Raw genomic sequence first — 25,971 nt, forward strand, 5'->3', positions numbered from 1 at the left:
AGTATGAATATAAATTTCCTTGACTTGTATGTGCACCGAGAATGATTTCAAACTCAGCAAGGCGAACAAATTAATTCGCATATTCCAAGCAATTTTTCAAATGCAAACGAATTTTTTATGCATTTTGTCGCAAATTTAAATAGTTTACAGTTAGTCGGTAGCCATTGAAAGAAATCAGCTTCAAAGCTACTTTCGCATCCCTCCTCTGCTTCTTCATCCGCGTATACCAAGTTTTCTTCTAGACTGTTGCGTCGCTGTGGCACTGAAAAGATGACGGGAGCTTACTTACGTCAAACCATAACAGGAAGCTTAAAAACACTGTCAACTTGGCTTAAGTAAGCAACATACGAAAGGACGTGGCGCGGCGGGAGAGACATGCATTGCACATTTAAATTCGCTGAGCAGTCGGCGGAGTCGGGGGTTTCGCTAGTCTATTTGTCATGCAAATTGAAGTACACTTTGCTGGCATGACATTATTACAGAAGAACCAGCGGAAATGGCATAATGAAGGATGGTGGAAACAATGCACAAATGGTAAAATAAGACGATGGAAAATTATAATTTCACATATTTGAGTTGAAGTAAATTACAAAAGTTTTTTATTTGAAATTTCTTTAAAGTATTCAAGAAAGTAACTTAAATGATGTTTGCCCAACTGCCGAAGTTGAGAGCGTTACTTGGGTGATCATGACGTCAAGTGCAGAAGTTGGCTTCTGCAAAATATAAATCAGTTTTAAAATAGAAGAATACTACCGCTCAAGGCTTTTGTGACTCTAAATTCGTTGGATAACACCTTCCATCAGATGCCCACCATAATTCAAGCTTTGCTCTACAAAGGATTTATCATTGGTTTTGAGATTGAAGGAGAAAAGCGCACAATTCCCGCTTAGAATGACGCGGTCAATGCAACCGGCTAATTGATTGCAGATAGTGGTCGTATAGTAAGTAAGAGGACGCGTGTATGTCGAATTGTGTGATTGAAAAGTTTAGCTTGTTATATGCCAATCGGCAGTCATGACTTTCCACTGAATTTACTGAGCTTTCAGAGTAACGGTGCGAGAGTTAAGTGACTGCAATTTACAGAGGAGTAATTAAGCATATGATGGCGAATTGAGTGCACAATAACAATAACAATGACAGCACCAATGAAATAACAACTAAAAATCAACATTGGCTCATTAAGTTGACCAACGAAAGTAGCAATGGCTCTGAATTGAACTTGACTGAACTGTCATGCACTGCTCGGCTGCTTCAATGCCTCGTCAATGCTTCGCGCTTGGTTAGCTCACAGTTGATTGCTGGCGTTTGGCTGGATGTTGTCGTAAAGCATTTAATGGGAGATACACTGCTCGATCTGCGCCATGTGAGGTTGTATCAAGCGGATTGTGATGGGTATGTACATAAAACAGCACAAATCCCAGCCCGGGCCAAGAAGTTTCAGTCGATGTGACTGCACTGCAGAGAACAATACTAATGGCAGCCGCCGGCATCGTTCGTTCCATCAACAATCAGACCAGACGGGCTAGCTGAGCTGCCATTGGGAGCTAAAAGCACCAGTAGTAAGCCGGATGAACGAAGGGTACAAGGCGCGCGGGTGGCTTGTGTCAATAAACCTTAAATTTTCTTGCCGAGCTGCACGCGCACCTTCATAGATGATAGCTGTAACCGCAATGAAGCAGGCAACCAAAGGGCATTTGAGCTTGTGTGTGCACGTGGCATTATGCTCATGGTCCAATAGACATTTATATTTCAAGTTTTGCAGTAACAATGGAAGTAATCGGCTTTGATTGCACAAATTTTGGATTTTGAAACTCCAAACAAACAAACGGAGTAATAATAAAATGGATTTGTGAAGACTTGAATTTACTCCACAAAGCTTGAAGTGCAAATCTCAAACTTCTGCTGCAGAGTGGAATTTGTTGGTTCACCTAACGGTGATACCTATTACCTAAAATTAATCGAGGTAGGTATAGGGTTATGTATACATATATATGATTAGGATGTCGAGGCGAGTTGAAATCCGGGTGCCTGTCTCTCTGTTCGTCCGTCCGTCCATCCGTGCAAGCTGTAATTTGAGTAAAAATTTAGATATCCTCATGAAACTTGGTACACTTGGCAAAAAAGTACGGCGTAATTCGTAGGTGGGTGTAATCGACCCACTGCCACGCCCACAAAACGCTTTTCATCGAAAACATACAAAGCTAAATGTTCATATCTCCTAAACCACTTAAGCTAGTACAATAAGCGCCCCTATCGACACTGTAAACAATTTGCAACCGTAAAAATTGGTTGATGGTCGTGGTACCGCCCACTTTTAGGTGAACCTCCATACCTCGGGACCCACCTTATTGATTTCGACTAAATGTGGCATTCTTTTCATATTCCAATATCACAATGGGAGAATGGGTGAAATCGGACTACAATTACGCCTACTTTCCAAATAGCACAATAAGCACCTGTATACAAATCAAGATCTTATTAATATAACGGTATAAAACTCTATACGAGTAATGCGAAATAATATTGACCGATATTTTAATCATATTATAGATACTGGTGTCCTATTTTAGTTAGATTTGGACAACTTTTGGTCATAAAGTGTTTAGACACCATTATCTATAATATTATTAAAATATCGATCAGTATTATGTACTTGTATAATTGCAATAAAATTCTTTTCCGTAACTACTCGTTGCAAACACCATATAATAAAATAATTATACTTGTAGACTTGGGTCGGAGAAAAAGCTTATTCTTGTTACAATAATTCTAGTTGGTGCTGGTTTGAATCAAGACCATTTATCTAGGTTCTACTGTACTGTAGGCATAAAGATCGTCAATTGTTCATCTCTCCTCTCCCTTCTTTGTGCATCTGTCTGACGTCTAACAGTCTATACCGAAAGTTTTCCATAAATACTTTGCTAACGGCAGCGGCCGATGGCTGCTTAGACACATACACGGACATAGGGCTGACTGTGGGGCAATTGGTGGGCGTTAAGTCTACCGTGTGTAGAAAGGAAGACTTTTGCTTCCGCACATTTGGACGCACGCTTACTGAACCGAATGTTGTTGGCACACACCACGCATAAATTTATAGCCAAAGATGGTTGTCTGGTAGCCGGACAGTCTGGTAGGATGCCACATTTTTTCCCCTAAACGAGTTTTGTTTGTGTGCAGGGGCCGCTCTTTAGCTCTACAGGGAATACAGTTTTCTCTGCAGGAATATATGAACTGATTAGACGACGTGCTGGCAAGGGGAACGTGCGAATGTGTGCGTGTTCAGATATGTCCGTGAGCGCATGGGCGATTTCAGCCTTGAATTATGACATTGACAATGGCTGTGCGTTCATTTTATTTTAACTTTTATTTACTGTTAAATTGGTGGCCATGAAAAGGAACTGAGCTTGCGAGGTGACGTAGGCGTGTATGGCAGCGGAGGCGAAGCGAGCGAGCGATGAAGCGAACGAAAAGGCAGATCGATGCCCACAAAGCGCCAGGTGAAAGGACATATAAATATTGCAAGTGTTCTTGAAATTAAAGGTACACCAACAACAAAACAACGCAAGAAAATGTTGATTGGCTGAGTTAAAGGTCGCGCTTTTGTGTGGCACACGAGGGCTGGCATGGGCTCTGCGTAGCTTACACTGAACAATATATTCATATTCATGTCGAGCGCTTGTGTAAAAAAGTACTTTTGTATAAACATACATATATGTACATATGTATATGCACTTCATATTTATTGAGAAGCTTTCAAGAAGTTCGAAAAACCAATAACTGTAATTTGAAAATCGTCGTCTAGCAAAGTTTAATCAACTAATGGAAATGTCGTCTTCACACCTGAAAAAACTGAACATACAGATTAAAAATATTCCATCAATTTGAAAGCTTGTTGTTTGTTGTTGGAGTGATAGTGATATTTAGATATTTGCCTTCACCAATGTTGTTGAGAAATTTCGCCCTTTTCCGTAGTGCAAAGTAAGGCAGTTGGGAATATCTCTCCCTCTATTTGTAAAGCAACTGAATCTCTCAGTTTTAGAAATATCTTGCTGACACTATCGAGGAGAAGAGTTCACGTTTGAACCAGTTTCTCAGGGAATAAATTTAGACTTTTGGTCTTACTTAGCTTATATCTCCATAACTTGAAGACCTAGAAAGAATGACCGAAAATATCTTCTTTAGGAGTAATCAAGAAGTCCAATTGTGAAAAATATTCAGGTACAAACTAGGAAATGGGCATAAACAACTGAAGCTTTCTGCATCGTAACCTAAATGTGTGCCCAACTAACCTAGAATGAGTATGGAGAAAGAACATATTGTGTTTTCAGGAGTTCTAACTCCGCAATAAAAAAAGGAAATAACGGAGGGAAAGTAAGCAAAGAAGGAAAGAAAAGAGAAAAGTATTCGCTTTTCTTCACATTCAAATAACGGGTTTTTCAATAAGAGCGCTGCAAATAAATAAAACAAAAATGGGTTGGAATATTATTGAAATTCTTTATTCCTGTGATTTCGTAAATTCGACGCCATTATGTATGGAACTCGTTTTATTTTGCATGGTCACCACGGTTTCAGCGGTTTCAAGCCTAAATCGGCCGATACTGCTGCAATTTTAAGTTCGATATTCGTACGAAGTTCATCAATCGTCGGCGGCTTGTTGGCATAGACCATAAACTTGGCGTAGCCCCGCAGGAAATAGTAGTTTAACGGCGTCAAATTGTGTGACCGAGGCGGCCAATTGACTGGACCATTTCGTGAGATAACACGTTCATCAAAGTTGGTTTTCAATAAATCGATTGTGACATTCGCTGTGTGGCTTGTGGCGCCATACTGTTGGAAATACAAATATGTTCAAGTCTATTTGATCCAATTCGGGCCAAAAATATTCAGTTATCACTCAAGGAGTACGTGCATTGCAGCATTGCTGCTTGACGAATAACGCATATTTTGCTTATTGACAAAGCCATTCGGCTGGAAATGAGCCTCATCGTTGAACATGATTTTTCGATGAAAATCCAAATAATTTTCAAGTTGTTGCTCATCCCAATTCACGAGTGCTTGTGTCAATTCGATCTTGTAAGGATGTAAGCCCAGATCTTTTCGCAAAATTCGCCACAACGGCGTCACAAAGGTTCTCAAAGACGGGTGAGAGACTGATTTGGGTCTTCCTTAATTGATGCGCTAACGGCAGCAATATTCTCGACACTAAGCGCACTTCTTTATCTCACTGGCACGGCAACATTTTGTACTGCGCCTGATTAAAATTTTTCTACTAGACGCTCAATTGTTGATCTGACAGGACGATTATGACGATCACAAATTGGACTTAACGCTCTTAAAAACACGCCAACTTTGTTCCGAGGCGGGGGTTTCTATGCAATATTTTTGTCGAAATATACGAATATATTAATAATTGATAGTAAATTTAAAACTCGCTCTGTTGAAATTTTTAAAAGAAAAAAATCTTAAAAACAGGCACGCACTTGGAATGACCACAAATAAGCGGCATTCGAGCTTTGGCAGCAAACAGTTTCACTACTTCCTCGCCATGTCGCTTCTACATCGGTGAATCTCTAATAAATTCTATTATTTATTAAACCAATTACACATACACATAAGTACCTGTGTCTGTCGGTATGTCTTAAATCGAGACTAAATGTATATGTATGTTTGTGTGTCGAAGAAGGAAAGCAAAAAATTTCTGAGTGACAAGAAATCAAATAAAATCATTGTTGATTGAGAGAGAATTCGACCAGTAGAGGTGTTGCTGTTATTGGCTTTTTACACTCACATAATACCGTCATCCGATCATACCTGTACGTTCGTGCAGAGATACAAACGTCTGTGTTTGTCAGGCGTAAGCAACTGCATGGAAGTGTAATTTTTCAGGAAATTTGTGGTTGGAAGACTCTTCGTCCGGTGTGGCGGTGTGGATTGCGGTGTGTACTGCGGAAGAGCAACAGTTGTCAGGCTTTTGACAAATTTATGGAACAAATTTAATTACGGAATTATTCAAGTAGACATATACATATATTTATATATGTGTACATTCTATATATACAAACATTTGTTGTCTGACTACAAATTATCAAATTATATAAGAGTCCAGCAGCACTTGCAATAAAAAACCACAAAAAGATGAGTTTGGTTAAATCATCAGTGAACATCTCCTAACTCACCACTGCTCTTAAACCACTGTGTTCTCCTTTGAAGTGCGGTATAACCGACCCGCTTCTTTGAAGTGGCGAGCTTCTTCAATAAAGTCAGGTTATGCTGACTGTTGTTGTTGTAATTAGATTTGCATTGAAGGACTCAACCCGCTGGGTGCTTGCCAAACTTACGATTCCTCAGCACAAGTGCTTATGTGACACAGTGTCCAGGCTTACATACATATGTATATCAGTGTAGATGTGCTGATGGGCTTGCAAATACGGTCGACGTGAAACATTTGGACTGAAATGTTGCTGCAATTTTGTGCGAAAGTTCCCTCGGAGGACACAAATAAACATTCGCATTTGAACGAAACTACATCACACATACGAAAGCAAATAGCTGATACGCATACACACTTGGAAGGCGACTTGTAATTGAATTGCTTGTAAGAAACCACCTATCCACCTCTGAGTGAGTCTGATGACTACAAATGTGCCATTGCACTTTACCTAATTACTCACACACACACACATACCATAAATATATATGAGAGTCGCTGTGTGCGCTGATATTCCGAGCATTTCAGTTACAAATGCCAAGAATTTCACATTTTCAATCGAAAGTAAAGTTTGAAATTATTCGCCACTTTCTAGTTTATTCATTCTCGAGCCATAAATGACATACGAATAACATCAGCAAGCAATTAAAGTAATTGAAGGCCCAATTTGCCTCATTCTTCGGGCAACGAAACAAATATTCGCATTGGCAAAGTTATTCGAAAGACAGGACAGCGAATTATATTGTTAAGTTAATTAAATTTATTTCATTTTAATGTTTCTTATGAATTGAATTTGAAAAGTGAAGTGTTGTGTGGTTTGTCAGAAATTCTACTTTAAGCCTTCTCGGATGCCCTGGCTCACTAACCGGTCGCCAATGCCTGATTTATTTTAGTGTTGGTACATTCCAATCCCAATAACAGGGTGCACAAGTAGGTTGCCAGGTTTCCGAAGTTCCGCTTAAAACTAATTTTCAACTGCACTGAATGCGAGCTATTCGTTTGTTTATTTTAAAGTATATGAAATGCTTTATACACATGTGAATATATAAATTTCGGTGGCATCCTTGCGGCTCATCCAATGACTGCAACAACAAGTAAGTTTTATGGTTGGCAGCGGCGGGAACTCAATTTAAATTTGAATCAAATGCAAATACATGAATTGAACGCATGCTCCCCTTGCTGGCATGGAAATTGGTAGCGTGTGCGTGTGTGTGTGTGTGTATTTGTGGTTTCAAAGTCAATTTATTATAGCAATCCTTAACGCGTATAAAACCGACGCGCTGCAGTAAACTCACTTAAAGTGCACCTCGCCATACACATAAATTATCCACATACACTCCCAGTAGGAAATCGTTGGCACAATCTCTTTTATCATTCACATCACCTAAGCCCTTATGAGGCTGTTCAATAGCTTCGAACTATTAAAGAATAGTCAAAGAAATCGGTGTTTGATGATAAGAGAATGTTGATGATAACGGAAAAACCTAATTTTTATTTTACTGCTAATTGATCTCGCCTTGACCTTTGTATTTCACATGAGTGTAGCAGGCGCTAGTCAAGAAATAAGTAGATCCAGTATATCGATTAATACTTAGAATGATTTGGGTATCATAACATAACCAAAGTAGTTCATTCCAATCGCTATATTTTCATCGTCCAATATTCATATATTAACTCTAAAATCGAGGTCATGTTCGGCAAAAAGATTTAGGGTAGTATTTTATATTTATACAACTGACTCTTTATATTAAATGCGAAATAGTCCCAAGGTGTGATTGAGAATTCTCATGAGCTCTTCAATGCTGAGTAGTTCGAGAATTCCTGATGGGTAAGCGCATTGAACAGCGCATAAGTAGATAGCAAAGTCGATGTGGGATGAGCGGGTAGTGCAGGATATGGGTGAAAACACACTCGAATGAAATAAGCATAGCAAATAACACGCTTAGAGCGCCAAATGCAAATACTACTGCATAAATAAATAATTTTAAATCAGTTTTCAGCGCTTTAAAATACCCCGTGATATTCGGAGGCATTTGAAAGCTGAGTTTCGGCTGATATTCAGAGTTTGAACGAGATTGTGTAATATTTGGATAAAGAGCTGCTAAGCAAATGTTCCGCTTGTATACCAGTAATGAGAAGCACACTTTTTGGCGTTTTAACTGAAATTACTCCAACTTTGCACTTTTAATATTGGCGCGAATAAAGTACGAGGGGTTTTGGGTGCCGTAATAATATAATGGGTTGTCAAAAAAGTCTTGCGGTATTGAATTTTTTTTTATTGAAATTGAAATGAATTTTTGATGACTCATGCCCAGCTCTTGACCGATGCTACGGCTGCTACTATGCCGGCCTCTTTCGACCAATTCAGCGATTTTTCGCAATTTTCGACGACAGGCCTTCCGGAGCGTGACGCATCTTCGACCACCTCTACACCAGAACGAAAACGTTGAAACCATCGTTGTGCGGTGGAAATGAAAACTGTATCGGGTCCATAAACTGCACAAATTTTATTGGCAGCTTGAGATGCATTTTTGCCTTTATCGTAGTAGTACTGTAAAATATGCCGTTTTTTCTCTTTATTTTGCTCCATGTTTGCGACGCTATAACTCACGAACGACTTAAAAGAAACGACAATCAATCAAACACGCGTTAGCGCTTTCAGCGCCAACTAGCGAAAATACCGCAAGACTTTTTTGACAACCTATTATATAATATGTTTCAGCAAGTTCTTTTGCATTCGCCTGGCAAAGGACAAGTTTTTCCGAGTCAGTTTGGATTTTCGACTCCATATGGATTTTTTTGACTTTGGTATTATATTCGGAGATTCTTAACGTTGAAAACATAAAACTTGTGAACGTTCGTCACTGCTGGGTTTGAAAAAGAAAATTTACAATATTTTGGTTTACGTATACGTCTGTATGTATGAATGTCTTTCTTTTAAAATACTTCGATTATTTCAATTATATAAAAATTTGGTAATATTTCATGTTAGACAACCAGCTTGTACTGGCTTAATAGGGTCGATGTCCAATTTCCAAACGTAGATACATCTGTGAGTAAGTGTGCCTCTTAATATTTTAGATTAAAATCTCTGTGCTCCATTGGAAATTGGTTGATTTTTCGTATACAATTAGTAGAAGATTAAGAAAGAGATAAAAACTCAAAATTAGTGCAAAATGACATGAGAGAAAAGCCGAAAAAGCCGAATATAAAAGGCTGGCAGCTGAAAATGTAAGTGTGTGTGTGTAGATATGTGACATTGCTCGAGTATTACTGGCAATGTGAGTTACTGAAAAGCTGATTTATGCGCCTAATTAGGTGACAACAAAAGCATTTCAGTTTAATTAGTTCTTAAAAGTTCGAAAGAGTCATACAAATATGCCAGAGATAATGAGGTCTAAGCCTTTTTATAAAATTGCAAAAAGTTAAGATCTCAAAATAATTTTTAACAATTATTAATCTTTAATTTTAAAAATTGCTCATATTACTGTCGTCCTCGTACCTCTTTCAGATTTTTTTTATTAGGTTAGGTTAGTCAAATAATTGAAAAGGATGGCTAAATTCGGAAAACTCAGTCGTAAATATGTGCACTAAGATATATTTAGTATTAGCCTCTAAATGGCAAATATTGCATTGATTACGGAAACGTTTACAGCAGCTTAGTCTTAGTTAGTATGTGTCTAAGTGGCTCATTAAACTCCTCTTACGCTGGATTGAAGCAGTGTGGAATTTTCGACTTAAGTTACTCATACGCCATGTGTGTCTTAAGCTGGGCCCATATCTCATTTGTTTAAAGAGAGGGCGGAGGAGGGACAGTAGGCGGTGGGCAGTTTGGAGGTCGGTTGGTCAGCTTGTATCGAGAATTGCTTTGTTGTACACTTAACGAAGTTGCATTTGAATGCCAAACAACGGTGGTTTTCTCTTGAAACATGCACACCAACCAGATGACATCGAACCCAAGAGCGACAGTGGACTCCCGTCCACCCAACCTCCCAAACGTACACACAAATGACTGCAAATTATTGTTCAAATTCAGCAAAAATAGTGAAAAGAAAAGCTCGAGCAGCCAATAGGATTTCGGCGGGGTATGAGAGGGGAGTGTGCGAACTATAATGACTCTGCACACAAGAGACTGCAAGAACGCGAGGAGGCAGCCACCGCCATTGCTACATGTGGCAACAATTTCGGCAACTTAGTTTTATTTGGGCGCATTTGGTTGGCTTGCTGCACACAGCAGAGCACCGCACAGCCAAAGTAAAATTGAAAACATAAACGACAGCAATTTCGGAAATACAGGTGGTCGGAGCCAAGAGCTGTCAGGAAAGGGCTGCAGGAAAATGTACCGTTAGCTGTGACTTTGGCTTCAGATTTTGATGTTGTGCTTGTAGCTGTTGGCAATGCAAATGGAGCATCTCGTGTGGCTGCCCGGCCAGATAAGGCGGCGGATGAGACGGAGCCACATATTTTCAAGGCTCCGATCCACCCATACAAACACACGCTTTCAAAACTGGCGTAAATGCATGGAAATTGAAAATCCGTGGCCGACCGATGGTGAGTTTCAAAAGGGGTAACGGTACAAGGTTGAGGCTACATGGAAGATGAATGTGAAAAGGAAGAGAGCAAAGCCACATATGTTTATGCTGCAGATTAGTTTTTGTTGAATAAATGTGTGCAGATCTAAAAAAATATATAGAGAGAGTGATAGTTGGGTATACACACTAGAATTGCTGCGGAGCCTGCGGTGCGAATAAATCCATATTTTCCGTGGTTACTTTCGCAGCCAGCTGGCGCGCAGTGGCGGCCCCTTGACAATGGCAGTGTCACGATGCCGCTGTGTACCCTGGAATTGCTCATATGTAGACGCGAATGATTCAAAATGTATGTATGTTTGCTGAATGTGTTTGTGAGAGTACGAAAAATTCATCATCTGCAGAACAAAAAGTTGGCAGTTAGCCAGCACAGCCATAGCTGCCACTGTTGCCAGCGATTGCGCTGCCAAATTATATTGGCAGCCGCACACTCACTCACTCACACATACACCAAAATACGCACATACACTTAACAAATTTGTGGAAATGAACAAGCTTATTAATGCTGACTGGCTGGATTTCACTTTGGTTGTCTGGCAGCGCCTGGCATTGGCATTGCCTCGTTGTGTAATCCTCCTCCCGACGAAACTGAATGCAGCCACTAAACAGCAGCAGACAGAAGCGAGAAGTCATGGAATGGAAAATATGAAATGGATTGAAAATTTAAAACGAAATGGAAAGATGAAATTAACGGAGCTACGGAGAATGGCGGTTTTTAAAAAAGTGAAAGTCGGGAAAAACTAGAAATGCGAGGCCCACAACCACTAACACGGGGATTACGGAAAAATGACGTCAGACTCCCAAATTTTTTTTCATTTATTGTCAGGACTCAGGAAGGGACGAATGATAAAAATCGCTGATCTAGGCGTTATCTGTTCCTACTCAGAAAGGGCTATCGAAATTAGAGAAATTGCATTTCTCAGAGAAGTATTTTTGTGTAAACAGGGCTTGACCTTCAGTTATCGTTGTAGTAACATGCCCGTGGGTCCTTATGCTGGCGTGTGTCAGGATTTGAGTTCAATATTATTTTATTAGATTTTCATGACTGACTTTATCGTAAATTAACAATTACGCATGAAAAGTGCGCAAAATTATTGCATAATGAGTTTGCATAGTCGAATAATGCTGCCCATTAGGTTGTAGCTAACATCATTCAGAAGTGAAATAAAAGCAATTTCGCGATCAAATTTTGACATTGCAAACACACATTCAAATATGCAGTTACTGAGCAGCACAAATCTCAGCTTAATGTTCGTGCGGAATTCGGCTGAGTTGTTGTTGTTTCTGTAATTTGCGTGTCATCCCTTGTGTCGGCCATTTTTACCGTTTGCGGCGAGTCATTGAGAGAGTGTGTACTGGGAGCGTAGCGGTACCGATGACCTGAAATGGGAGTGTGTGTGTGAGTGTGTGTGTAATGGCAAGCGTGCATGCTTAGCTATCATTAAATTTAGCTAACGAACTTTGGCTATTTTTGGCAGTGTCCTAGAAGAAAGGTAAAAATGTCCGAATTGCGTCAACGCCGTCGCACATTAACACTTACAAGATCACATACAAATTAATTAACAATATTTGCGACATACATAGATGTGTCTCATCAAATATCGTGCCAAAAGACAGGACTTATTCACATACATATGTATATGAATTAATGCGGCCTTGATAAAGTGAACAATTTGCGTATTGAAAATATCCTGTGCCAAAATTAAGTTCACGTTACTCGTGGCGCACTGTATATTCCAAAGTTTTTGTCGACAGGTTAGCGCAAAATTAGACTTGTATTCACCTGGAATTTGCATTTTATTCAATTTGCCCGATCTCAAAAATTTAGCAGATTTGTTATGTATAAATATAAAATCTTTCATAATATATGCAAAATATTTATTTAATGCGAGGGGGTGTTTATTTTCACTATCGTTAAAATTGGGTTCGCTTCGTCTTCTGAAATAAGATTGTATGGGGTGTGTGCAGAACGTTTCACTTTTAACTCCATGAAAGCCGCTTTTGATGTTTTCTAGACCTCTTACCCAATGTACCTAAGTGCTTTTCTTTCACACGGATATTTGTGTTCAATGATCCTTTTTTAGGGTAATCATTTTGTAAGTTAAGGTTCAATAACTAAATAAAATCAAAAATAATTGCGACCACGACAATAAAAGCAAACAATAACAGTTAGCAGCTTTTACATTGGGAACTCGAGGCGAAAACAAATGGATGGCGCTTGTGAAATGCTGCGATGAAAGGCGGGGAGGACATGTTTTGCGGTTAGACTTTGGCGACGTCGCCAGATATTGCTTCGGTTGGCGCGTGCGAGGGCGAGAATCTCCCGGGCTTTGCGGCGTATTCACGGCTTGAACAGCTGGGCTGACCACAAGCGAAACGAAAAGCAATTTAAATTTTTCTACTCAACAAAGTGAAAACTTTCGAGCGAGATAAAAGAGTGGCCACGAGGGGCAAAAAACTGACCCATCAAAAGTTCAAATTAAGTATACTGAGGTGAGTGGCATAGAAGAGATGAAGGTGGATAAGGGTCGACTGTATTGAGCAAAGCTAAGTGCGGAATGACTTAGGTTCATGTAGGGAAGTTGACGGCTGGCTGGCTGCGCTGCTCCCCGTCGGTTGGGTGGCAGTCAATCTCAACCACAAATACCAACTAAACTTGTTTACAGCAAGTAGCTTTTCGGGCCAGAAGGGCGAGCGGATTACGAAAAGTTAAAACGTTGCAAACATTTTAAATGTGCCACAATAGTTGTAGAAACACTCAAGAAAAATTTAATTTCAAGCTTTCATCTTCGCACGGCTGAAGAGCAGTATGTTAATGTACTTAAGGAAAGCAGCCTACGAATAGCTCAGAATTGCGTCGGTAACAGCTTTAGCTTGATATGCTTCTTTTGGTTTTATCTCTTGGCGACTGTCACTTATTTTTTAATTTTTTAAGGTTTTATGTAGGCATAAGCACAAAAGAGAAATAAAATAAATATGCAAATAATTGAGTTTGGCTAAGCGCCAACTCCCTAAGTGGGCGGCTTACCACCACCTTAAGCCTGCTGAGCAGGCTGAGCAAAAATTAGTATGTAAAATTCAACTTTACTTTGAGATATTTTCTCATGTAATTGAATTTAGCTTTTCAACGAAAGAAGACAGAAACTGCAAATGAAAATTTATATACATAACCCTGCATATGCAAGTGCAAAGGAGTATTTTTTATGCTAATTAGTTCGAGCAAAAATTATGAGAAATATGCTACTTAAATGGATGGTACGGCTGCTTTTGTGTCTTTGGCTTGCTTCAAAGACAACAGAATTTCTATTTTATTTGTGGGTAGAAGACTTTTCAACTTTTCAATATTTTTGAAACTGAAGTACTTAAAGGATAACGGTGTGTGAAAGCAAAGAGAGCGGTTACTTGAATACTATAAAAGGCTCGCCCGCAAATATACGCGTGGCGAATGTGAGGCGAGAGAGAACTGTTAAAAATATTCAAAGTGACAAAAATTGTGCTCTTAGCAAAATTTTCAACCAACTGCTCAGCTGCTGAAATTGAAATACTCGCTTAGTTATACGTAAGGGTGTCCGTTATTTCTCGAGTTGATTGTTTTTCTGCAAACGGTTCCTCAAGTTTCAGTTTTTCACCTAAAAAATCATCTGCTTACGTTCTGCACTTTATTTTTACTTTAATTGCCTAAATAGTTTTTCCTTTCTCATGAATTGATGTGGGATTTTTCGATCTCTTGTTTTAGGCAGGGGAACCTACATACATATATACAACTTCGAAAATATTAGATTGTAATGCAAAGCTATCCTATCAACAAAAGAGGCTCTAAAACAACAACAACAACAGCAATATGGAATGTATAAATCACTTGTGTGAATGCTCAGTGCTTTTGATGCACAACTTCTACTGCGTTTACCTTCTAAAAGAAAGTTTTTTATGAAAAAAATCAATAAGAGAAACAAAACTTAATCGGGCGTTTGGAAAAAATCTCGGGAAATAACAGACACCCTAATATGCATTGCCCTAGGCTCAAAGAAAGCGGGGAAAAAGGCAATAGCCAATGTGTCAAATCGAAATCGCCGAAAAAGCAAATTTAATAGGAACAATAAAAACTTTGTCCAGCAACAGACCATCGTCAAAAATCAAATTAAGCAAACCAAAAATAAAGAAAACTTCGTAAATTTCCTGAGAACGAAGCACACAGACGAACTTGCAAAAAGTGTTTTAGCAAAGGTTGAGTATGGTATATTTGAAGTGCCAAATGTAAAAGGGTGTTTTAAGGAAAACGGGTTAATTGTATTGGCAGACGTTTAAAAGTTTTGGACAAAAGGGCTCGTTTGTGCGCGTGGAGAGTAGTAGAGTAGTATTGCAAAAGTTTTGAAACCAAAAGTTGTCAGTTAAATACAGTGCCGAAAGGGAGATTGAAAGCAAGAAATACAAGCTGAGTTCTTGAGATTTATGGGATGCCTGAGGAGTGATGTTGGCTGGCATTAAAGAAGAATACAAATCATAAAGCACGCTTTATTAGTTAAGGATAGTGACTTAGAAATATTTTTTCTGTGTAAAATTGAAGCATAATCAAATCTTTGTACACATTTAGCATCAAGTTAAAGGTTACTTTTCCAAGGATCTTATTGTATTTCACCTTTGTGTGTCGAGTACAATGAGACCATTTACAATTTTGGCTTTTTTCTGTCGACGTAAGAATATCAGAAAGTTACTTATTGAAATAGTAGATTATATATTGAAGAACTATTGCGATAATCCATATTTTTAAAATCCCTTTGACGAATGCAACAGTTTTCGTGTTAAATTTTGTCAGTTTTCTGACTACCAACTTTTGAGGTGTTTCTATGTAGGCCCTAGTAAATTTTAAAATACGCTTTCCATAAGCCCTATTCGCTTTTTTCGATTTATGTTCAGTATTCGCTTCATTGTTCCGCCATTTTAACTTGCCTCTTTCTGCAGCTAAAGTGACAATCTTCCCATGCTATAACTTCCAGTATTTTCTACGAAATATTTAATATACTTTTTATTTTTATTTGCCGGCGTAATTGTCAGAAAGCGATGTCCGTTAAAAAGGATATGAATAATTACTGAAAGTGCGAGCCTACCCCAGTTTGATTCGCTCCGAAATCCAACTAAACCCACCACTACCTAGGAAGGCTCTTGGCTGTCAGCAGCTCGCTCCGATCCATGTATTTGTATAATTATTGGCTTCATTTATTTTTTATATTTGCTCAAGCGCTCGTGCCAGCTTCCTTATGGTTTTTTCGGCCAATTTTTTATATGGACGGAATGTTTGATTGTTTGTTTGTCCATTGCTCACGATTGTTACATTTGTGTGCTTATGTCTGGGCTATATGTATGTTTGCGTATTTGCTTTGGCTTTTTCTAAGGCCTTCGGACGGAATTCACCGGAATTTTTGTCGTTATTCAACACGGTTGAGCGTTAGGCTCGTGAGTGTGTAAGCGTGAGTGATTTTTAATTGGACTAAGTACTTAATCCCTTTTTGTAGGTTCGCACGTATTCCATGAACTAGCCTTTGCACGTCCACAAGTATCGTAATCTATGAATTTAAATATTTTCAGTGCAAAATAGTTTCATTTTTGAAGTTAGTGAGATTAAAATAAAGTGCTTTTGGCTGAAAACTATGATGTCATGCCTTTTTAGAGGCTTCAATTTAAAACATTTGTTATTCAATTATTATGGTTAGGAGACTTTTTTAGGAAAGCGAGTTTTTCAAAAGAATAGAGTTACCTATGAAGCTGAGATGTACTATATGTAAAAATGTATATTCAGTAAATTTTGGCAAAGTAGAGTTCCGAGCTCACCTAAAGCTAAATGACTAACGAGACCTTGGCTCCTCCCATCTATACCAAGCCTCAAAGTACTGGAAACCAAAACTGGGCGTGTTGGTGGCGAACCGGAAAAATTGTGTTAAATTGAACCCATATGATGGTCTTCATTAGACGTGATTATGAAAAATAAAATGCTGCTCTGAAAGGACATGCTTTATCCTTCGGAACTGTAATGATATGAAAATTCTCATACATATGAATTCTACTTTGAATATTTGAAAAACATACGCGTGCACACGCATGTTTGCCAACTTCCATATGCGAAATCGGTTTGTGTTGCTGTGCAATTAAAATTCGCCCAGAGTAGTAAAGTAAAGGGATTAAAACAAAGCGCATTATGGTCGCAACCTTTCATAAATTGCCGCCTGAAGCCTTGCTGATGACTGTTGTAGAGTTTGCCTGTCAGCTTAAAGGTCGGATAGCTGACTTGACAATACGAATGCTCGCCTTAATGTCGACGTGTCGTATGAGTGATGTGAATGAGATTACACACGTGGTTTATCCTGATATATTGCGCTTTTTGTTTTCATTTGTAAGTAAGCAGGCGTGTGAAAGTAATTAAATCTTAAGCATTTTAAATTTTTGTTTTCCCCTGCAGAGAAAGATCCATAAAGGGGCTGACTAGTGTAGTTAAAATAAAGCATTTACTAAATAACACTTGAAAATACAGGAGTGAGCACCAATGAGAGAGCAGAAATGAAAAAGAAAGTAAATACTATACACATATAGCGAATTTAGTGTAAAATTAAATAATTTTTTTTTTACGATTCGCTGAAAATATATAGATTTTTTGGGTAAGCATATCCTTTTGAATAGGTGTATTTTGCTAAATGATTCTGCAGAAGTGAAGAACTCGAATTAAATCGCGATTGGAACCTTTTCCAATAAAGTTGATCTCACATCAACGGTTTATAAAATAACTTCGGCTTTCCATATATCAATTACAACTACACAAAGGAAATAAGCTTCGTGAGAATTACCACTATTTAGAATATGAATGGTTGCTTTTGAAAGGGCCTTATTGGGCCTTATTAGAATTACAGTACTTTTTCTCAAAGGTCACAAAATTATGACATAATAATATATATTTTAAAATTTTTAATGTTATCACATTAATTATTGATCCTAAAAATTCCAGATATACATATTTTCAAATACAAAATATTGCATTTACATGGGAAGATTTTCAGCAAGCTGATAAGAAATTGCACTTTATGAAATGGGATAGCTCTCGGTCCATACTGAAATTTGGAAGATAAAGTTTTATATCAGGTTCTTCCTTCAAGATTTCTATTTCCTTGCTTCCCATTTATCGGGTCCTTTGTTTTAATTAATAGGGTTTGTCAGCTGTGACTAAGCTGGCACTGATTTCGTACTCGTTTGGGCTTAGGACTTGGGAAGTTAAAAACTAAAATATATTTTATTCTGGCAAAACTGTTGCTGCTTTGGGCGCTTATATTCCACCTAGGCACAATGGAAAATTATATATACATACTATATAATACTGCTGTGTTGGTGCTGCAAGCGAAAATTCTAATTACGCTTAACAGACCACTTATCCCATTCATGGTACGAATTACTGGCCGCGCACTTTAACCCAAGTTCACGCTTTCCGACAAAAGCGCGCTTTGCTGGAATTTCGCTCAAAATTGTTGGATGAATGCTGCAGTTGTGTGCCACAAAATTTGCATTAATTTTCGAGTTTTCGCGCTTCAAACGCTTGTTTGTGCAGCGAAAGCTGGAAATTGAAAAAGCGAAGAGAAAAGGTCGAAACAAAGCAAAGAATGAAAGTTCAAAGAAAATAATCAAGTGGCGTAACCTTGATGGCAACGCCAAACCACAAACGAATGTATTCTGATTCAGAAAGTATTAAGATATGCTAATCTTGCTTCAGCGCTCTTCGCTCCCGAACACCTTGTGGCTGAACTCGGAGCTGCCTACGTAATGCAACTTGTAGGTCGCGTTGACGATGCCATGTTAGCCTTGAAAGTTTCCTCTAGATAAATACACAATTGCCCAATAGTGGGCAAGCGCTTGAATTTATAATGCCTTAGGCTTTTACAAAAATGTGTAGATGTGGATATAAGTGCATGGACGTTTATTTACTTATATAAGTAAAAGAAATATATTATCATTGGTTTTTAGGTTCGCCTTGGGCGTAAGATTTGCTGCTATTTTCAAACTTTTTTTAGAGGCCTGTTGTGCTTTTGCTTTAAGACTAAAGGTTTACCCATTTTTTCTCTTGAAGTTAAATTTCCATTTCATTGGTGGTTTTTCTAGCTCAGAGTTTTTTGTATGGACCTCCAAAAGAAAATAGTGTTTTGGGATATGAAGAATGTTTCCGTCTGGTTATTATACTGATATAAAAGTAAGTGTTTTCTAAATTTTAATTTATTTGTAAAAATAATCATTAATTGTAGAACGCATGCAATTATTTAAGAAATTGTGATCTAAGTGATTTTACCTTTTAATTCGGATAACATTTTCATATATCGTATAATACATTGTTTTGCAATAAGGTTGAAATGATTTCGTTAAAAAAAGCTCTTAACTAATTATGGAGAAAATTCAAATGATTTTTGTTTAATGTGAAGTACAATCGATACAATTAAGCCCTGAATATAATATCATTCAAATGACCTCCACGACTTCTTTTGCAGGAAAGAATCCGAGGAGCCATATTTTTGAGTATTTTTTCCACTAAATCAAGTCGTATGTCATGAATAGACGTTCAATTTTGACTTGTCACGCTTAAAGAGAGTCTGATTTATTGCCAAAAACCAACGACTTCAAATAAACCCACAAGAACTAGTCTAATGGTGTTAAATCACACTTCTTGGAGGCCATTCAATGTCACAATTTCTTGAAATAATCTAGACTAGATGTTGTCAAGATCAACTTCTTCCAATTGCAGCCATAAAAATTTGGTTATCATCGATTTATACTACTCTCCATTGACAACAACGGTGTTACCAGCTTCATTTCGAAAGAAGTACGGACCGACGATTTCAACAGACCAAACACCGCACCAAACTGTCAATTTAGGTGAAAGTAATGGATTTGTGGATTTTCTTCGCACCCGAATCGATAGTTTTGTTTATTTACCGCACCATTCAGCTGAAAGTGAGTTGAAGAAGTTGTTTTTTTTAAGTCGTTATCGTTTTCAAATTTTGAAATCGAAATTTATATTATTACGGTCGCTACAGTGTTTATTGTAGAAAGGGAACAGAGTGGGGAACATAGCAACTCCAGAATTGTGTTTTTCAAAACGGTTTCCACTCTCAAAGGAAGAGTTCTGAAGATATATAATTCCAATTTGAATAAAACATTTTTAACTTCATTCTGTATCGCGCTATAGAAGCTTTTTTTTCATATCATCCTATTTTGTTCTACGAAAAACTGTCTAAAAAAGGCGAAATTCGATACTTTATGTTCAAACCGCCGCCATTTTGTCAAATTTCCAAAATAAACAAAAAACCTTCTTTGGCGCGATAGCCACTTTTTTACAGATTAATAATCTTTTTGAAATTTTTGTTATAGATCAAAATTGCGGTGGCAATCGTGGACATCGTACAGTTCCTTGTTTTACTTGTTATTTCAATAATTTATTTAATTATTAGTATACACCCAATAAATAAGCATAAAAAAATCACTTTGTATTCGTCCTGAATGTATTTATTTATAAAAAACCGGACTGATTAGTTGAATGCAACCTTAAAAAAATCGCGAAAATCAATGATTTTTCGTAGGGTCAGACTGAGCCGATCCCTTAAGGCTTCTTTGAAACGTGAAACTGCGCGCCCAAGAGTCTATTTAATGAGAAGGCTTATTAAAAAGTTTTTCGTCTGAGTTTATTTGAAAACTGCACAAGTGCTCATATAAACGGTGATTCAAGGTGGTCAAGCTCGGTCCACATAAGCCCATAACCCGCTGTTCCGAATTTCGGGTAAGGATCTCATTCCATCGATTGATCTCATAAGGTATATCTAGATAATTCTTTTGGCTCTCAATGCAGAATTATAAGGTTTAAAAAGCGGAAATCCATTATTTTTCCAAGGAAGACTTTAATAATATTTATATCTTGTATAAAAACGGGCGGGTAACGCTTTGTGGCCCTAGAAAGATAAAATTTTGTACTAAGCAAATACTTATCTCAGACAAATCGTGATTGCTTTGTCCAGTATTACCGCCAACAATCATTCACCTCCGATTAGTTGAACAATTGGTTTTGGCGGTGGTGTGGAAAGTTGATTTTTTGTGGTTCAAAATTTCTGAAGGAATAATAGGGCCTGAATTCATAGCGACCTTGTGGCATGCAGAGCGAACAGCTGACAGCTACACGAGTGCCACTACGTAGGTTAGGTTTGGTGCGCAAAATACTCTTCGCCGAAATCAAATTTAAGTTGGTTGCGAAATGATCCTAAGCCTACCAATCAGCAGTCACTGTTCACAAAATCCAAGTGTATTGTACACATTATAAATAATTAATTACGTGCTTATATGAACTTGAAAGTGTGTAAGTGGCATACCCGTGAAAGGTACTATGCAAAATGGAAGAAGCGAAAAAGGAAATTCCCAAAATACTTGCCCAAATTGGGAAATGCCGAAAGTGTCAGTTCGAGTAGTGATTGAATGAGATTGAAAATCTGTTTGACAAGAGATTTGTACTTGCGTTGCCTTCGAGGAGCAGCGCTGGGTAGATTGACAGGCCTGGAAAGGGAGAGATGAAAAAAAAGCGAAGGTGAGAAAGCAAACGGAAGCAAAAGTTCATTACAAGTATTTACGGTTGTAACTTGCGGTGGGTTGGACGATAATAAAAAAATGACCTCCAGTCGAAATCTTACTCCAAACTTGCCGTAAGCGTGTAAGAATGCGGAGGCGAAGGCAAGCCACGAATTCGCTTGGATGTACCAAACAGTCTGAGCACTGAAACATTAATTTAACTATGCATTCTTTATTGCTTTATAAGCAGCTTATTGTGCTTTGAAATCGGAAACTTACTCGGTCGTCGTAAACGAGGCAACCGCAAAATCTCGAACTTTGTAAACTATTCCTCACGAGCGCGTAACACTTCAACTTTTATGTTAAATGTAAAGTTTTGCTAACAAAATATTTAAGTATGTGCTTGACATTGACACTAACCACAGCCATCTTATAACCTCGAGAGCTTTGGTATGTAAGCAACTTTGGGGAGTGTCTACATGCATGAACGGATGTTTGCCTTGGTTGTCTTAATCCTTATTCCTCTTCTCACTTCGAAGTGAGTTTCCCGTAAAAGTTGGTGATCTAACACCAAAATAATAATGAATAATTGTGCGCTCGCTTTTGCAAGATGTCTGCTCCTGTTTCGATTCGGGTTCTATAAAATAAGGTGGCTTATGAAAGTTATCGAAGGTTAAAGAAAGACCAATATTGCACATTTAAGCCAGCATGAAAAGAACACGTCAACACGGTAACATTTGGATAAGTTTCCATTCAGTTTGTTTTGTAGCTTAGCATTTGATTGCCATTATTATCCATAGTTTTTTTATAGAGTGATACAAAATTACTGTTACTTCCGTCTTTTGTGTCTTTTCTATTTTGTTGGTTGATTTGGTGAGGTTGGTTTAGATGTATGCATAAGTCAATTTAAAAAGCATAAGAAAGATAAAAGGTCTCTGTCTATACGCCCAAAGCAAGGTGTGAAATCGTTGTTCGATTAACAAATGCCAGGTACTCGATGGTGTTATTCCAGTTTAGACTTTTTATAGTAAATCCACAAAAAAACTCACCTGCTGAGGATTTTCTCGCTAACTTCGCCGCAGTCTTTGTAGAGGTTGCTTTCTCCTATTCACCGTTACACTGCTAAGTTCTGCATCCTGTCACACACACTTGCTCCTGTCTTCTAGTTCACTTTAGATGTTTCACTTTGTTAAGTGCTTTTGTTTCATTGTTTGCAGCAAGCGCACACTTTGTATGTGTGTACTTGACATTTATTGTTCACCTGCGAACAACATCCACAACCACCACCTCCCCTACATTGTCAGCGCCCATATTCACACGTGCGGCTACTCTGGAGAATACTAATGTGTATGGCTTGTGTATATTTATTAACTTTAAAGTCTTTCGAATTTCTTTTTTGGTTTCAACGCTGGTGCTTCGCCAGCTTCACCGCCTCCGCGGCGGCTGTGCCGCCAACGTGTTAATGCCAGCAAAATTGGCTGCGCCACGTAAATGTGGTGACGATGAGCTTTCACTTTTTGTTTAAACGTTTTTCAATATCGGCTTTTCGTTCGGTTTTTGTGAAAGCCTTTAATAATCGTTACGCTTGACAAAGTGTCTGCGGTTGTGACGCGTCTGTTTGTCGTTCACTTTTCCCTCACTCTTTGTAGTCGTAGCTCGTTGTGCACCTAAAGCCTGCCCATTGTTGTTATTTTTGTTGAAAAATCGAAAACAATTAAATTTGTTATTAACACTGAACTTGTGCATCACAGAGTGGCGCACACACACACATCCGCTCGCGAGTGTATGAGGCTTGCACGACCTCGGAGTCCCATTTTTTTCAACACTCACACACGCCCACACAACTATAGGTGTATGCATAGAAAAACGACTCATGTCTCTGCGCGCGCAAAAACGCGACCGACACACTTGCAAGAAGACCAACGGAAAACAACTACAAAGCGAGTAAGGACGCTCGGAGCACAGCGCGAACGCGCTTTCTATACCCGGCGCTTATCAAAGAGATGAAAATGGTTGATGGGAGGAAGAATTTCAGTTTTCGATGCCTTGTGCCACCATAATTACACGAATTCAACTCTTAATAGGTTTCAAATCGCAATAGGTTTCAAATGGCAATGAGGTGCTCAAAAGTGGCTGTATCGGACGGACTCTTAGATATTGCTTTCCGCAGTTGATCATCTCTGTATAACCGACTTGAAACGATTTCGCTTCATTGTTAGCAAGAGCAGGCGAGTGAATTGTAATTTCCTTGCGCCGTTGGTTGTGCTCGTGTATGGAATCACACTCGTAAAGTGGAACGTGCAAAGCGTGGAAGGGTATAAAAAATCGATCGTTGGCGTTGTCGTTGTCGCTGTCGTTTTATCGCCTTCCAACGTTCTTTCTATTTTGCCACATGTTTCTGCTTCATTGTGCTTGTTGTTGCTGACATTCGCGTGCACTACCGCATTTTAAGTTGCTTATGTAGTAGTAAAATACCGTTATTTCGCTTGTATTGTGTATGTTGTTTGCCGCTGTGAGGTTACCCCATTGAAGGACACGGTAGGCTCTGCGGCGCGTTGATTTTCATATATAAATATGTTTTCAGTTTTTGCCCTTAAGGATGGGTTTTCTAGCGTTGCGGCCTATGCTCAGATATGTCAGCTGTTATGCCCCAGATTTAATATACCGGTTCGTAAGGCTTTGCATTTTTTATCATTCCTGCAACCATTATAGGATTTTCATTTCTTTGGATGCATAATTTATTACTATGATTGTTGTTATTTTTGGCTCGTCCATGCGTCGTTCCTTTTATTTAACACAGTTGCCTTCGAGCATGCAGTCATATATACACATACATATACGGACATATACTCTATTATTTATACTGAGACTGCCTTTTCTAGCCTTAGTAATTGTTCTTTATCTCGCTCTTCCGGATTTACCCACTCTTCGCTTGCCTTTCTCTGCTTGTATGGCAAACGTAACTTTCGTAAGCCAAATCAGTTTGGTTTATGGGTTGTATACCATAAATGTTGCTATTATTGACTTAGAGACTTTAGCATTACTTGCTATTGTTGTTGTTGTTACCTATGAAGTCATAGTAATGTGAGTAAAGGATTTAGCGGATAATTATTATTGCTCACACATACACAGGCACACGCACTTTGGACTGTCAGTTGGAAACACATTCAAACACACACACACACACACACATATATATATATATATATATATATATATATATGAGAGCATAAATATTCAATTTTGGAGGCACGGCGTTCACTTTGCTGTTGGTTGCTGGCGCTTGGCGTTGCCTGTTTTTGTGTTTGCCTTACATGTTTCAATTATTTTCGTTACTATGGCATCACCATGGGGAAGGGGCGGCTAATACGTGACATAAATACTTATGCGTTTGTTCAGATAAACATTTATGCCTAGAAAGATCTACATACATTTGCCTACAAACGTACGTTCTACTTTCATTGAATGTGCTGCTCCGACATATCCTCCGAGAGTTTTGATTGACAGAGTCACACACACACACACACACACACACACAGACAGACACGGTAATAGAATTCACTTTAGCCGACGCGTAACTTTAAATAGCGAGAACCGTTCACTGTAACACCGAATATCAAGCGCAAGATGGATCATTCAACCACATACACTGTGTTTTTGTTGTTGCTGCAGTCAGCATTTCAACACTTAATCTCTTCAACACTGGCACTCACTCACACTTTCCACATTCCACCATTGGACGTGCGACGTGCGAACCGTTCACTTCGATATCCTGTTGACGACTGAATTCGCCTGGCCGCCGTTAGGATGGAATGTTGTCCATTCGTTATGTATACCGCCGATTGTACCGTTATACCGATATATGGATATGACATACATACATTTTTACTAACGTATTTGAATGCTGCTCGAGCATTGTTTGTTTGTGTTTGTCTCCTTGCGGTTGTTGGTATTTGCTACACACACAGACGTAGATGCTCATTCACAAAATAACGGAAAGCTATTCGTGTGTGTGACTGTGTTGTCGCGGCGAATTGGCTGTCGGGCTCTAGGCGCAGGTCGTGCCGCAAGTACTGCCCTCGTGAGAGCCGAGAGCGCAATTATTTATCGATAGAAGGTCGGTTAGTTTGAATTTTCGAAAAAATGGTGAGTTGAAATCGCAAGGTTGAAATTAGTGGAACAAAATTATGAGAAATTTCAGCGAATTACTGTTCAGGAATTAACAAGTCAGTTTACGGCATATTCACCTTATCAATTTAGGTGAATAGGTATGTAACTAATATTCAAATACCACAAGTTGTAAATCGTAGTCCAAGAACTTTTTATTATCACTTTTGTAATGCCTCTGAATTTTTCTAAATCTAGTTTTTTTCTGCAAGTTACATATATGGGAAGGATTAACTAAACAAATAATAGAAAATGAATTCATTTCATTACTTTTGAGTTATTATTACCGAAGATGAATTGTATACCTTTCTAAATGCTTTTTTAAAATGCAACATTGCGCCGAAGATTATGAAACACAGCTTCTAGGGAAACCGTTAAGAACACATATCCGTACCTCAGTATGCCCACTTTTTAACGCTCTCATCTTACCCT

At 38.5% G+C, this 25,971-nt stretch overlaps 1 protein-coding gene across 4 annotated transcripts in view; it reads right to left on the reverse strand.

Moving 5' to 3' along the window:
* The window catches only part of LOC126752330 (octopamine receptor beta-3R), a 74,928-nt gene extending 49,780 nt beyond the window's left edge, over nt 1–25,148 (reverse strand). For 3 of the 4 annotated variants that reach the window (XM_050463076.1, XM_050463068.1, XM_050463052.1), the window contains exons 1-2: nt 25,090–25,148; nt 22,422–23,046 (exon numbers count right to left, since the gene is read on the reverse strand). The gene's annotated coding sequence lies outside the window, so the exon portion shown is untranslated. Of the gene's footprint in view, nt 1–22,421; nt 23,047–25,085 lie in introns of all 4 variants that reach the window. The other variant, XM_050463060.1, reaches the window with a different exon arrangement.
* Between the last annotated feature and the right edge of the window lie 823 nt (nt 25,149–25,971).

This window comes from Bactrocera neohumeralis, chromosome 2 (assembly GCF_024586455.1).
Source record: "Bactrocera neohumeralis isolate Rockhampton chromosome 2, APGP_CSIRO_Bneo_wtdbg2-racon-allhic-juicebox.fasta_v2, whole genome shotgun sequence".
Taxonomy (NCBI): Eukaryota; Metazoa; Arthropoda; class Insecta; order Diptera; family Tephritidae; genus Bactrocera; species Bactrocera neohumeralis.